We start from the raw sequence: 14958 nt of genomic DNA on the forward strand, positions 1-14958 counted from the left end.
AAAAATAGATAAATAAACAAATCCATATTTGGCCCCCATACCCTCTTCCTTCATATCTAAGATGGGCTGCACTTTCTTTTCTACTAAGTGATCCATGTGCAACTTCAGATTTTAAGATCATTATCGGCTTTTCTCACCTGACTACCAATTACCAAGCGATATAAATGTGAATGAGATTTCATTATTAGATATCACTTTTGGTTACCTTGAAAAAAAAAAAAAAAGACTTCCAAGCACAAAAGTATATTACCTTAGGGAAAAACCGTGAGAGAAATGGAATGGAATACAAGATCAAAAAGGAAGAGAAATGATGAAAAACTTTTGACTATTGAAGTGAAAATATGATTGTTTATATTTTTTTTTAATTATGGTTTATCAATAAGTTATTATTTCTTGGATACATATGTATTGGATATATGTAAATTTTGTTTGAATTGTCAATATTTATAATATTCTGAAAATTATATTATTTGCAGCTACTTTAAAACTATGATGAAAAATTTGGATATCAACCTAAAAAAATGTATGTGAGAGTACATAACTCTTTGTTCATTTTTAAAATTATTTTAGGAGGTAAGCTAGCAAAAAGGTTTAAAGAGCACAGAAATAAACAGTGTTTATGCGGTTACCCTCTGATGGTGGTTCTCCTCTTCTCCCTTTCCAACTTGATATCCCTCACCTCCCATCCTCCCCAGAGACCTTCTTTCCTTTTCTACTCCAATTTCTCATATTCTTTTTTTGATTTAAAAAAAAGGAAAAAAATCTCATATTTTGCCTGCTAACCTTACTTCCCCCCACCAGTGAGTCTATTTAGTGAGTGAAATTTGTCATCTCATCAGTTGAGAAACAACACCTACTTTCTTGGAGTCTCCTCTTACGTCAAAGCTTTTGACCTGTTGTTGATACGTTATAACTCCAAAAGGAAATTCATCCCAAGGTGAGAAAGTAAAATACTAAAACATAAGTGCTGTAAGTATGTGAACATTTCAATGTCCTTGCAAAGACAAGACCTTTTAAACAGCTTCTCCAAAAAATATGAGATAATGAAATTTTATCCTTCAAGAATGGATTAGCGACTATAGAATAATCAAGAGAACAAATTGTTCTATTAAGTAACTTGGCGGTTAATTAGCTTCAGTATATGCCTAATTCCACTCACCAAAACCTGCCAAATGAGAACAGGCTAAAGAAGGTAAGAAGTTGCATGATTTTCAGAACTTCCTCACCCAAGAGGCAACCTTACTTCACAATGGGTAAATGCTCTTTATAGTAAGAAATTTAAAAATACTAGTTCTTTAACTCTCGTTTTGTCTAAATGATCTATTCAGTGAATGTCACACTTAAACATTTGGCTACTACAACATAATTATCATCAATATCAATTCAACTTCTAATTTCCAAAACTAATTGTTTGCTAGTATAAGAAATTTACTCCAAACTATGTACAAGAATATAAGCATTTACATTTTAAATTTTCTTTAAAAAAAAAAGTCAGACTACACTACTTTAAAAGCCAGCCAGACAGTTCTTTCTCTACAGGTAGCTGCACTTTGAAGTAAGCAGCAGAACATGTCACACTACATCTCACATCCAGAATGTCAGTCTCTAAGATTCATTTTGTTATAGCACAACAGGTAATTTCTCAGTCAGATTTCCTCCTAGCCTCATCTAAATAGGGAGATTAGAAATAAGCATCAGATGCTTTGATGCGAAGACTATACAATGTCCAAGAGGCAAAAGGTGAAATGGTCTAGGGGTCTGTAATTCATTTCATCATAATTACATTTCATTACCTGTGGCTTCTCCAATAATTAAAAGCACAGTGTCAGTACTAAACAAGAGCTATGAGAAAATGTCAGCTCTCTCACCAAAGAAACATCACATTAGAGTAGGAAAGACTGTCAAAAGTTTGCTCCCTGAGTGAACACCCGAATATCAGGAGGAATATATGCACTTTTAAAGTAATAAAATGGAATCATCTATGCCGAGGTTTTCATATTTTGTTCATTTTAGGTCAAATGAGAATATAAAAAAAGACTTTGTCAGGCATATCTCCAGCGGTTAATATTTCAATATTTGTTGAATGAATAAATCAATAGCATGAAAATGTCATAACTTGAGTCAGATTGGTACACTCTCAGAAGCAAAATACTTCCAAATATTTGGAATTGAATCTCTTTCCAAGTTAATACCAGCACTTTGTTTCTATGAGACTATATTTTGTTCACATTACTTTACCATTGAGCTTCAACCAATAGAGACACTAATTTTAGAAATTCTAGGGCAGAGATAACCAATAATTCTTTCTTAGTGGCACCAAATGTTAGTAAACAGGAATATTCAGAAGAGATGCACTCAAAACACTGGCAGAAACACAATAAACATTTAATTAACAGCTAAACAATATCTGTAATAATGAAAATCACTTGCTTCCTAAAAATCAAATGTCGCCTCACCAAAAATCCTGCAAGCAATACATCCTCTACCCCATCCATTCTTCATACCCCTTCCCCTCTAATTCATGGAAAGAGAATAAGCATGGGTTGCTTAGATTTCTATCTCACTGAATTTAATAGTAAGTGACGGATCTGCATACCTCCCCGGACTACTGAAGGGATTTTTTTCACTTGACCTTTCTGCAAACATCTCATTAAACCGTGTTCCACATGGAAGTCAGTTGGTTTGAACTCATTTTAACCAGTGTGATCCAACATGGCAGACCAGTAAACTCTCAGGTCAGTGGTTAGCTTTTTAATAATTTTCCTTCATTTAAAACTGTGCGTTTTCTGACAAATTGTACACAAAACAATCAGGTTTGGGCTTTAATTAGGTTTCTGAGAGGCAACACAGAATTATATTAAATGTTCTCATCTTGGTGCTAAGAGCCTGAAACAGCCTATGTTCTCTGTGTACTGGATGTACCATTATCATATTTTACTTATAAAGAATTAATAAGTGGTATTTCCCACCTATTTGAAGACTGAAGCAAATGTTATGCTATGCTGCACAGATCACCCTTTTGCCACCAAGGCACTTATTTACCCAACTACTGGGAGTTTCATCTGTTAACCGTTCACAGCTCACAGCTTAGTCTTTCCCTAGGCATTACCTTCATCCAAAAGGTGCTTCCTTGCCAAGGTCACACTCCCTGCTTGAGACAAATTTGCACCCACAGCCTTACCAAAGCCACTGTCATTTACTCGGCCTCTTATTTCAGGATCCCATTATCATTCCCCCCGTGACCAAGGAGCCCAGCTCTACAACAGCATTGCCCACCAATGTTCTGGCCCATAGAGAGGAGAGCTTTGCAGTGATGCCGGTGCCCTTCTCACCAGAATATTCCTGATGGCTTTGATGAATGGAGTGTCTTCCGGGGCCTCTTGCAAGAACGTAGTTGGCTGGTGTTTTTTTGATTTTATGTAGTATATTCACACTAGCATGCCCTTTCTCTGCACCTTTTCTATCATTTACCATGGCGATTCTAGGGTTTCTAGTCAGGTCCACTGACACAGTATGCTATGTAACCACCTCAGACCAAGGAATCCACTTTATAGAAAAAGAGGGGAGGTAGTGGGCATACGGCCAAGAGATCCACTGATCCTATTATATATTATACCTCTCAGAAACTGCTGGGTTGATAATACAACTAAAGAGCCTTTTGAGGGAGTATCTGAGGTACCATGTTGGAGATGATATCCTATAAGACATAGATCCATTATCCAGGATGCAAGTATACCATAAATCAGTGACTATTATGGTGCCATGCTCCCAACTCTTGGAAAACATGGGTCAGGGGAACAAGGGATAGATGCAGAAGTAGCCCCACTTACCATCATTCCCAGGGACTTACTTGGAGAAATTTGTGCATCGCGTGCTACAACTCAAGGTTCTGTAGATCTACGAGTCCTGCGTCCACCAGGGGATGAGTTCCATTAAATTTTAAGCTACATCTGCTGCCCAGTCTTTGCAGGCAAGGAAAGGAGTCACCATTCTGGCAGGGGTCATTGATTCTGATCAAGGCTGCAGTTATAGAATAGAGGCAGAGAACACATTTGACATACAGATAATCCGCTAGGATGCCTGTCAGGACTCCCTTGCCCAATTTTGACAGTAAATGGGAAGTGAGGGAGGCACTCTCTGGGAAGAGCACCCTCAGGGTTGGCCTGGGTTACTCCACCATGTAAGCCAACTGACAAGTAGAGGTGTTAGCTGAAGATATAAAGAATCTAGAACGAATAGTAGAAAAGGACAATTTGGGGGTTATTTTGCACAGTCCTGAGACCAGCTGGAGTAGCTGGGGCTATAGTACATCTCTAAACTTCCTTTTGTAAGTTTCTCCCAGTGAAAGAGGCCAATTAGAATTCTGGAGTTGCTGATCTCAGATGGGGTGAACTTTTTATACAGATCAAACAGATTTGAGCAGCGCACTGTGACGGATGCCATGGTACACCATCAAGATTCTCCTTTCAGGACCTAGTCTCTCATTTCCCCAGGTGCCGGTAGTGTTTCCCACTGAGGGTTCACAGATGACTCCTTCCCTAGGGATTTTTATCTACTCATAGGAACTGCCTCATCTGAGATGATCCCATCCCCAAGAGCAGCTCACATCTAATGATGGGTTGATTGAGGGGTACAGAATTCTGGCCCCTTGCCTCATATCTGGAAAACTCTACAAAACATTCAGTGCTCACCTGTAATTGGCCAAGGCCTTTGTTGCAACTGTATCATTGTTCCATTTCTTCCTCTGCTCAATGCTGGCTTCTTCATCCTCTCAAGGACTTGTCGCCAAGAACATTCCACGACAAGCTCTCTGCACACAAATCTCCATCTCAGGGTCTGTTTCTTGGGGACCCAACAAAGGCAAAAGTATGATGACCACAACACCATGTAGTCTGTATTTTACAGTTTACAGAGCATTTTTTACTTCCTTACATTCTCATCACAGTTCCAGGAGATTGGATGAATAGCTATTATTGTGCCCACTGTGTAAGTGATAAAACTCAGCTTCAAAGGAATTAAATTAATTTTCCAAGCACACAGGAAGAATTTTTTGTTATTTATATTCATCTCATTTCAGAAAAATATGAGAGATTCCCAGATTTATGGAAGAATAGTTAGGGCTAAAATGTGGGTCTTCTAAATGCAAGTATTCTGATTTCTACTTCAGTGCACCAAAAAATAATGATAATAACAGTATGATTTATATGACAGAATTGACCAGTTATTTTATTCATATGGTTAAGTGATTCATTCTAAATAATTACATAATAACCAATGTCAAAGTCACTTAGAATTATTAATCCTTTTTTTAAGAAGGAGTAAATAAATGAAAATGAGCTGGCACTGCACTAAATTGAGAATCTTCTAAACTGACCTCCCCACGTTGCCCTGGGAAGCATTAACCATTCTCAAAGATATAAATCACCCTGGAGCACAACATGGGGTTGCATATGTGTGAGGCCAGATGATCATCATCCATCTGGACGATGTCTGCCCATCTCCCAGAGGTGCCTCTGTCCCGATGTCAGCCAGAGTGAACTCCCTGTATGTCTATCCAAAGTTTTAAATCAGACCAATTTAAGCACAAAATCTAATGTAATGAAAACTTCTTCAGTGTTTTTATGTAATGGAGTAATAAATGGACAAACAGTTCATTCTAACTTATATATATGCCACCTTTAAAGGAGAACTTTCTAGACCTCTGTAATCACCTAGAAGAGTCTTTTTGCTTGACAAGCATATGGAAGCCATGCCTACAGGAGGGCTATCCCTCCCACTCTTCAGTTTAGAAGGTTGTATTCCTTCCAGTGCTTCTGCTGTAGCAAAGACTGGTGTGGAACTACTCTCCTGGAATGCCCTCAGAACCCAAAGCATATTTTTTTAAGGTCATAGCACATATATTTTTGTGTGTGTGAGGAAGATTGGCCCTGGGCTAAGATCCATGCCCATCTTCCTCTACTTTATATAGGACGCCGCCACAGCATGGCTTGACAAGCGGTGCATGGGTCCGCGCCCAGGATCAGAACCTGTGAACCACTGGGCCGGCCCCAAGGTCATAGCACATTTTTAATTTCCATTTTTGTAATGAATCTCTATCCTGTAAGATTCTACTTATAGAATAGAAGTCACATAGACTAGAAGTCCTCAGAAAGGAAAACTGTCCCCATAATGGAAAGGGACCCCTACTACGCTGCTTAATTCTGTGTTCCAGGGAAAACTCATCTCTTTCCTCGCTCCCTGAATCCCCAATGGTATTATCTGCAAATTAGGAGAAAGGGAGAAGGGTTATTTAGTCCCCTCACTCAGAAATATAAATAAGGCACAGTCAATCAATAAGATTTCTAGTTATTGTTTTATAATGGAATTTGTAAAGACTTTGCAAAGTTCTGGAACATTTGTCACTTCTCCCTGTTTATTATTTGTGTTATTCCCTGCCTGCTTTCCTGAAGCCTAGGGAATGGCCATAGGAGGACAGCAGAGGGAATCAGGGTTTATGGAAAGAGGAAAATCTGAAAATTAGACTGGGTAGTAGCACCAGCCAAAAGATGGGCCAGCCAGTTAGCTCCCAGAGCCTGGTACAAAAAAAGCAAGCAAATGGGGAGAGGGGAAAGGAGGGCAGAGGGAGGGATGAAGACAGTCAGTTGTCATTTATACTCCTCCAGCCTAGAGGTGGCACTAGGTAGCTCATCCTTAGAGCACCCTGTCTCCTCACTCAGTTAAACCATCTTTGAAAACAAGGTCTATATCTACTAATTCTCATTGATCTCTTGTTTATACCCAGCAGCATGCTCCGTAAACACCGGACATTTGATAAATGCTTTTGTGTGGCTTAAAATTTAACCCTAGAAATGTATATTGACTGTTTCTAAAACTATCATCATCTCTGTAGCTAATGTAAGATGTCTGTTCACTAGAACACATTTTTCACAAATTTCTGTGGTTTTTATCTTTAGCTCATCTATTAGAAGACAGCGTGAAACTCCTTTGGAAGTTTTCTCAAACTTATGTTCTTTTTTCAGTGCTATAGCAAGTCACTCAGTTGATGAGTTAGGGAGTCAACCGAGCATTTGGTTGTAACATATCCTAAAAGTAACTTGGGCATGTCAATGCACCCTCATAAAAATTCCTTCTAACTTCTGTTGCATAGAGTTTCTAGATATTAAACGGTTGTGCATTCGAGATGAGGTGGGGAACAGAGGTGCATGTTCACCAGAGGCTGAACCAGGGTAATGGTTCCCATACTGAAGTGCAACTAAGCTTACATATGCTAAATTAGCCACTCCACATATTCCTAACCTGCCATGTCAGGACAAATGGGCAAAGACACAGCACTTCTTCTCTGAAACAAACCTGTCTTTATTTGTATTACAAAATGTCTTTTATCTCCCTTTCTGTAATTTAGTTTTGAAACAAATAGAAACTAACAATTGTTACCAAAGTTAAGGGCAAAAAAAAATCATTACTAAATTTTGAATTATTACATTTATTACATCTTGAAATAAATCTCCAGGGATGATAGCTCAGTCACCTGTATCAGTTTCATTATCATATACCTATATTATTTTACTAGTTTTGGTAGTTTATATTCAAATTCCCCTTCCAAGATTCCAGAAGAAATAAAAACCTCAACAAGCACGAAAATATTAACTTACAACTTCCAGTGAACAGGGTGAAACTTTCTTAATACATTATTCTTAAACAATACCAGAACCAAATGGAAGTACACAAATAGTTTCCAAGTATCTCAATAAGCATCAGTATTTTCTCAAAGTCCCTAAGTCCCTGGAACATACGTATAAGAAACATGTTTTTGTTTCATATCTTTAGATTTTCAATCCACAGAAAAATATATAGCACTTAATTAAATCTTAACTCAGGATCTTTCCAGGAAAATTTGTTGAAATCAAAGATAGTCACTGTTTGAATTCTCTGGGATTTGGAAGATCACTGAACCTTACTCATTAAAACTAAACCTGTTCTAATTCTCCTGCATTCCTAAGGCCCAAGTTTACCAAATCACAGGGACAGTTGGGTGTTTAATGTTAATGTTTCATGTTAGCTTACTTATCCTCTAGATAAGGGCTGTAATCCAGTTAATGCCATTAGTCTGTACAATAATGAGGGTACTGTACTTCAAATTTCAGATATATTGGTCACACATAGTTCCCTTTCTTAGTCTTTGAAGTGGTGAATATTTCTCATTTTGGGAGAGGGAACACCAATACCTTTTTTAGAGAATTCTCAACTGGTTATATTACTGGTAAGATAGAGTATCCCACCTCTAACCGTGGAAGCTTAAGGGAGGAGGTAGAATCTATCCCTGGGACCCAGGACACACGCACAGGAAATAGGCCCCGCCAGTCAGATATCCAATATTCTTCCCCAAGACTTTGGATCTTGAGAAAGGAATGTGAGGACACAGGACAAGTTTAGAAATCAGTCACTATGAAGCTGGTGGTAGCAAGAGGCCATTGGAAGCGGGGCCCAGCCACAGAGGTCCACCAGCAGTGGTCCTGGTTATAGCATCCTAACAAGATGGTTCTGGTCGCCCGAGGTGACCCAGGTTGTGGTTTCTACTGTCTGTGGTCACTGCCTGTTCTCTGGGCCAGACTGTCTACCTTCCTATTGAGTTTGTGAGCTATCTAATATATTTCTAATAAATTTCCTTTCAACTTAATTATCCAGTCAATTTCTGCTACTGGCAACCAAGAACCCTGATTGACATAGTCTTAGAAAATGATTCAGTGTCTTTTAAATCATCTTTCACGCTATTTTCTTCTTTGCATGTTGGAATAATATTAAGGTGATCCTCAATCATCTTTATTTGACCATTTGGGAATTACAGGCTGTACCCCATCGGACTTAGTAGCATAAATTTTGAGCTCTGGATTTTCTACTTTAAGTACTCAAATATTCCTTCACTCTTCATTTTGTTTGTTCTTATTTTCTAAAATGTGTTGTCTTTATATACTGTGTATAAACAGCCTATGTTTTTTTCTGCTTTAATTTTTTCGTATTTTAATAGAAAAATATTTAAGATTGTGTCCTTTTCTTCTCTAGAAATTGTGTTTCCTTGATAATAATGAAATTTCTCCATTCTGCCACTATTCCCTGGGTTGTTCCCTCAATACTTTTCCATGAATATTGCAATGGATTTCTGCTTAATTGCTCTTAATGAGTTTATTTCACTTCTTCATTAATATAATTGCCATTAAAATAACATTTCCTAAATCATGTTCCACAGAAATTTCCGTAAATAAGTGTCGTGAGCACTGAGTTAACTAGACAACAAAAAAGTTCAAGTCGTTCTCTGCAACACTTCTCAGAGTCTTTAATATACTAACGTGCTTTGTGAATCTCTAAGAGTAAGATATGTCACAGACCATTTCCTAAGATTATTTGCTCTTGGGACCCTTTTTTCCCAGAGCAACTTTCAGTATGGTTCCTCAGAGCCTGGTTTATAAACGGCTACGCTGGAGAGAACTTTCTAGAATGCAGATCATACATCCTTCCTGATTAAAACTCTTCAATGACAGTTCATCATCTATCATCATAGCAGGGGACAGTAAACTACAGCCCATGGGCCAAATCCGACCTGGAGTCTGTTCTTGCACAGTCTGTGACTAAGAATTGTTTTTACATTTTTTTAATGTTTAAAAAAAAATACTATCTCATGACGTAAAAATTATATAAAATTCAAATTTTAGTGTCCATAAAGTTGTATTAGAATGCAGCCATGCTCGTTCGCATATTGTCCATGGCTGCTTTCATGCCACAATGACAAACTTGTCCTTATGACAGAGGCTGTTTGGCCCACAAAGCCTAAAATATTTACTACCCGACTTATTGCAGAAAAAGTGTGCTGACCCCTGTACTATAGGATAAAGTCTAAATTCCTTACTAAACAAAAGACCCTTTAAAATCTAGCCCACGCCCACCTATCCAGACTAGTCTCCCACATTCCACCACCTGTGTTTGAAACCCAAAAGAACTGCTTGAAGTTACACCACCCCATGTCTCCACCTCTTTACACATGGTGTTCACCTTTTCCCAAAGTCTCCTTCTGCCCTCCCCAAATCCTTGATAAATTTCTACTCCTCTTTCAAGATTCAAAGTGTTCCAGCTTCAGATTGTGTTGTCCTAAGTATGAGAATTGCCCTAACACTCACACTCTCCTCTGATTTCCACACACTATTAGGTTACTTATCACATTGTTCATACTCACCTGTGTATCCCCAGCGCCTAACATGATGATTGACACATAAATGATAACAAATGTGGAAAAGAAAAAGGGAAACGGGAAGGAGAGAGAAAAGGAGCAAGAGAGAAAAAGAAAAAGAAAGAGGGAGGAGCAAAGAATTTCTTTTGCTTAAGAGTATAGTTCATTCTAGTACAAAAACTTCAATTATCCAGAGTTTAATTCTGCTCTGAAAAGTTAGTTTATGATTATAAAACTCAAAGGAGGCTATTTGAGATATTGAAGGCTATTAAATTGATTGAATATAGATACACTTAACATCTGTTGAAAAAATACACATTTACTATGGAACATTTACTGATGACCATTTCTTGGTCTTTACATGTCATGACATCAAATGTTTTATTTTTCAAAAACTCATATTTTGCTTCTCATCTTGTGAAAAACATAAAAGTCTTCTTCTGGATTAACATTTAATGTGTCATACTTAGTTTAGGTTGTACAATCTCCTTAAAATTATCTTCACAGGGCTTTTGAAACAGGAATGAAAAGTGACTTAACTAGTTTTTAACAAATTTGCAAAATATTTTTCTTTTTAAAAGAGTTATTGGCTACTCAGAAAACAAAATTTGGAAGGCATTTTGTTTTCTGTAACAACAAAAAAAAACATTTTATTTCCACTTCAAAAGGAGATTTTTCATAGTTTACCAACTTCAAAGCACTATATTTTGGCTTTTCTCAAAGAAACCACTTCACCAGATGTTTTAAGGTGCTTGTGTACACATTTGTGCCTTCAGAGATAAATTTATTGACTACATTTACTGGAAAACAGCCCTTCCACAAAGGGAATGTAAATATCATGCTGAAAAATTTATCATACATTTTTTTCTCTAAGGAATTTTAGTACTAAATTAATTCTTTAAATTATTGATGAAAGTGGCCAAGCTTTTTTAAAATAAAGTTTCCAAATATCCCTTAACTAAAAGATCATTTTGGTACAGCAGAAATATAAGGCTTAGGCAAAAAATAGCAATGCCCAAAATTGTGCATATATAGGCAGAAACTACTCAGAATTTCTGCCTGACTCTGCAAGGCCTGCCCACTTGGTATGCATTGTTCCATAGGGGCATCTTAAGACTCAAAGGCTCTTACCCCGGTGGTAGCCTCTTTGTAGCACATTTTTCAGACGATGGGAATGAGCAGGAATACATATGTGCAAGTCAGAGCATAGCATGGTAACAAACATATTTAATGGGAAAACACTAGACATTTATGCATCTGGCATTTTCTCAACATGTTTTCCTCACAGAAAGCTCAAATACAGTATTTTTCAGTTAAAAATAAGGTACTTACAAACCCCAAGTTTATGTATAAACCAAAATGTCAACGGGAGATACTAAAATGTCAAAATATTTCGTCCCACATCTGAATTATCCCTTCCCTAAACTAGGAAGTAATACTCCTGGAAGTTTGCATGAGGAGGCACAGAAAAGGAAGCAAAGCACAAAAGTCCATCACTTCTTCTGAGAATTATATATATGAAAACATATGGTAAACTAGCTTGCTCTTAACTCAAATAACAAACATACTTCTTTACCCTTTCTCGTATCATTGAGGCTTCTCACATACAAGGTTATGGTAATGAAATTCGGTAAGACAGACTTTTCAAAGAAAGTAGTGAGGCATAGATCAACTCCTAGAGGATGCTTCATGTTGGGAGGGTGGAGGTGTAGTGTAGATATAGGTGTGTCCCTCTCTTTCCAGATTGGACATCTGTCTACACTCAAGTTGCATCTTTATGTCATTCTTGTCACATGCCTGAGTTTCACAGCTCTCAGGAGTAAACCACGTTTCTATGTAGTTGCAACCAATCCTATGTTTGTTGTTTCATTCATTGTTCGACAGATATATCTGAATCCTTTCAATAAATACTAGGCTGAGTCATTCCTAACCAACATGGCTGAGTCATGCAAATTGTATTCCTTATAGAAGACACTTATTCATAACCTTAAAAAGGATTATAAATAAGTGGATGTATCCATATTTTACACCCAGGTACAAGCAAAAAAAAAAAAAATAGTCTAGTAAACTTCCAGGAAACAGCTAATGACTTTTCTCTCGGCAGTCTCCAGCTAGGCTGACAAGACAGAGTGCATGGTCCATCCCACTGTTTGAAAGTACTTCTTCGTTAGTGGTGATGCCATGGGCAATGGAGTATGTACAGTTAGATGCCAGAACAATAATGAAAAACAATGAATCATCACTGGAACTTTGCAAAGAAGCATATTTTGCAATTAAACCTATTTTGTTGAAGAGGAAAGAACATCAGGATAAAGTTGTTCTGCTTTAGAATGTAAGCAAAATAGTCTTCAGTAATATAAAATCACAAAACAGATAATACATTACAAAGAAGGTTTCCATATAACAAAATTACTATGTAATTACATACTAATAGCTCATTTATTTAGTTAATAAATACTTATTGGGTACTATCCTGTGCCGGCATTATTCAATGGATACAGCAATCACACTGTAATTCCTTCCTTCGAGGAGTCGCAGTCTAGAAAAATGTGGCACGATAGAGCTATGGATAAAAATCATGGCTATTAAAAAGAAAAGGAAATGACAGTATCAGAGAAAAAAGAAAAAAGGTAAATGGAAGAAAGAACATAAGTAATACCAAGTAATGGAAACTTGAGAATTCTCAAGGCTTAAGAATAGAATTTCTGGGGCACTGAAATGACAGGCAGAGACAATGAGAGAGAGATTCTTTCCCTCTACTGTTCTCACATCACTTTCTCAAATTTGTTTAATCGTCTACAGAGAGCCTGGACAAATTTAATCAACCCACATTTCCTTTAGACAGGCAATATGACTTCTAGCAGTATATTCAAATACAGGAACAAATTCACCTACAAGAAAAACCATCAGTTTGTCATAAAGAGACTTGACTTTTACCTGAAAAGCATTCGAGTAAAGCGAACTCAATGAGAACTCGCAGCCACCAAGAGAATAGTTTGATTCACTTAATTTTAAATTCACATATTGTACACTTTTGCTCTAATTATAAAAGTTTTCCTGTTTCTTCGGTCTATTTCTAACAGTAAAATACATTTTCCAAAATTCAGAACACAGTCGGCAAACATAATTATCCACCAAGGCCTAACGATGTACAAAGAAGCTGTGTCCAGACTACTGTAGACTTAGCCTCATAAGGGATTTAACTAAAGCAGCTATCTATGTCTAACATCAAGTTATCTTAACTAGAATTCACTATCTTTCAGGGAACTATAAAGATTCTTCTACTTGAACTCTCTAAGCCCAACAAACCAACATAGTAATTCAACTATTTATTTATGGCATATTTAGAATATAATAGAATTTTGTTTTAGACTTTAAAATGTTAGAATTTACATGCTTGATGACTTCTTTAAAATATGCTATATCTCCGCAGAGACTTCAAAAGCCATTTAAGCACTCCTCAACAGCCAGGATAGAGTTAAGCTAACTGACCATGAAATACCAATGACTGTATACTTCACAGACAATATTATTCCATCTCTAGGTAGACACCTTTGCCGCAAAAAGAATGGGGCTGAGCAAAGCATTTGGGCTGCAAAAGATTTATTAGCTTGTTCATCAAACCTGGAAATAAAATTTCCCTAGTGGGGTGTCATCTTCAAATTCATCAGATCCAAATGCTCAGCTTCAAACATTTGGGATTTGAACTCTATATATAGCACCACCTCTTAACTAAGAATAAATCAGTGGAAAGAGCATCTGTGCAACAGAGCAGCATTGTATACAATGCTTCAATCCCGCAGCAGCTCCCTGCTGGAGAAGGTGTTGGAGATGTTGGAATCCAAGGAGGCCCAGTCAGTGCCATCCCAATCCCCCGAGTGCTGAACCCATTGAAAATTAAGACACCACAAGTGCGAGGCAAATGGGAGTCTAAACTACCACCTTTGTCACTGGTAAAGGCTGAGTTGGAAGATAGCTTAGTGTGAGAACAAACTAGGCCCGAAATCTCTCTGCCCTGCAAATCCAGCCCTGAGGACAGACTCCCACAGGGAAGTTTGAGTCTGTAGAGCAAACATTTAAACAAGTCACTGTTCCCTCTCCTCAAGTGGAGAGGGAAGGGATAAAAATGTCAAATGCCTTTCATTTAAGGCTATTGATAGGTTAGCTCCCGACAATTGGTAAATGCAGATCAATACTGTTTCCTGCCAGCCAGATAACTCAATCAACCCTGACTGGAGAGCGTAAGGAGTAGAGTAAAAGACCAAGCACGTTGAGGGAAATTTCTCCTCAGAGAAACCAGAAGAGTGAAGTAGTACCTCACGTCACGATTCACAAGAATCAACATACAGTGGATTCCTGTCCTGCCAGATGACCCTTAATTCTACAGCACCACATGCTTTACTGGGGAGACTTGGAAGATGAGGGTCAGAAAAGAGAAGCCTCCAGTCCCCCGTCCCGCCACCATCCCACAGAGAATCAAATGAGGACCAGGGTGCTCTGCCACACATGCAGCAAGCATTCATGCTCCAGGGGAAGGACCCCACCTCACTATGATTTCTCTTCTCATAGGGAAAACACTAGAATAATCTCTTGGGGTGCCAGCTATTTACAGGAGTTGCCTGAGGAAAGCAAGCTGCCCACCACCCAGAGGCCGTGTCTTCAGGTACAGCTGATTCTGACAACGGAAAGGAAACCACCAGTCCCGTGGGATGCAAAATTTGGGTGCAGCCCTTCCTGCT

The 14958-nt window shown here is 38.0% G+C and overlaps 1 long non-coding RNA gene across 22 annotated transcripts in view; it reads right to left on the bottom strand.

Moving 5' to 3' along the window:
• LOC147917415 (uncharacterized) overlaps positions 1–14958 on the bottom strand; it is a 225669-nt gene that overhangs the window by 138565 nt on the left and 72146 nt on the right. For all 22 annotated transcript variants that reach the window (XR_015549636.1, XR_015549628.1, XR_015549647.1 and 19 more), the window contains 2 exons: positions 4692–4842; positions 3851–4020 (listed from right to left, as the gene is read on the bottom strand). This is a non-coding gene — a long non-coding RNA (uncharacterized LOC147917415). The remainder of the gene's footprint in view (positions 1–3850; positions 4021–4691; positions 4843–14958) is intronic.

The sequence above is a fragment of the Ceratotherium simum genome, chromosome 3 (assembly GCF_057802395.1).
Source record: "Ceratotherium simum simum isolate JZ-2026a chromosome 3, ASM5780239v1, whole genome shotgun sequence".
Lineage (NCBI taxonomy): Eukaryota > Metazoa > Chordata > Mammalia > Perissodactyla > Rhinocerotidae > Ceratotherium > Ceratotherium simum.